Here is a 790-nt window from a genome sequence, read left to right as displayed (position 1 = left end):
TAAACCTACAAGGGAGTAAGAAGCAGCTATAGATGTTACAACAGGCCTAAATTCAAAATTACATTTTTCATGAACTAATGATTTTTGAACTATTCGAGACATCGAAAATTTTTGAATACCTACTGAATTTAACCAAAGAAAATCACCAAGAAGAAAAATTTAGCATCAATGTTATCTACTGAAATCGAAGAAGAATTTCGAAGTCAACAGTAAAATTGGGTACAAATAGGTGATTGTGATCAATAGGTACCCGGCTTCCCAGTAGAGGCAAATTTGAAATAAAACAGACATCAATTTCTTCAAATTCTTAACAAAAGTGATTTAAATTAAAAAAATATCATGAATTTGAAAAATATTTTCTCATATTTTGTTTCTTCCAAATTTTTGATTTCTGATAATTTCAAAAAAACTTTAATTAGCATAATTAATATTTTTGTCTAAGATTGACGTCCTTTCAATAATTTTTTTTATGTCGAAGCCATCTAATTACAACATGAATTTGTAATCACAAATTCGTAAACATTGAGTGATAACAAAAATTTTATCTAATGACTGGCTCCAAGTCTGCAAAATTTTTAAATTGAAACAAAAAAAATGAGAAAAAAAATTTTAAATATAAACAATTGATAATAAATAAATTAAAATTGGAAGATTCAAATAGGAAAAAACTTATTCCGATACCGGGAATCGAACCCGAGCCTCCTGGGTGAAAGCCAGGTATCCTAGCCACTAGACCATATCGGACTGTATTGAAACACTTTCATAGTTTGTATAAATTGTGTAGTTAGAT

General features: G+C 28.2%; 1 non-coding gene across 1 annotated transcript; it reads right to left on the bottom strand.

Moving 5' to 3' along the window:
• Window positions 1–672: 672 nt before the first annotated feature.
• On the bottom strand, window positions 673–744 carry Trnae-uuc. Its single transcript has one exon. It is a non-coding gene; the product is annotated as a tRNA-Glu (tRNA).
• Between the last annotated feature and the right edge of the window lie 46 nt (window positions 745–790).

The sequence above is a fragment of the Chrysoperla carnea genome, chromosome 5, assembly GCF_905475395.1.
Source record: "Chrysoperla carnea chromosome 5, inChrCarn1.1, whole genome shotgun sequence".
Taxonomy (NCBI): domain Eukaryota; kingdom Metazoa; phylum Arthropoda; class Insecta; order Neuroptera; family Chrysopidae; genus Chrysoperla; species Chrysoperla carnea.
This window is presented reverse-complemented; position numbering and strand designations above follow the sequence as displayed.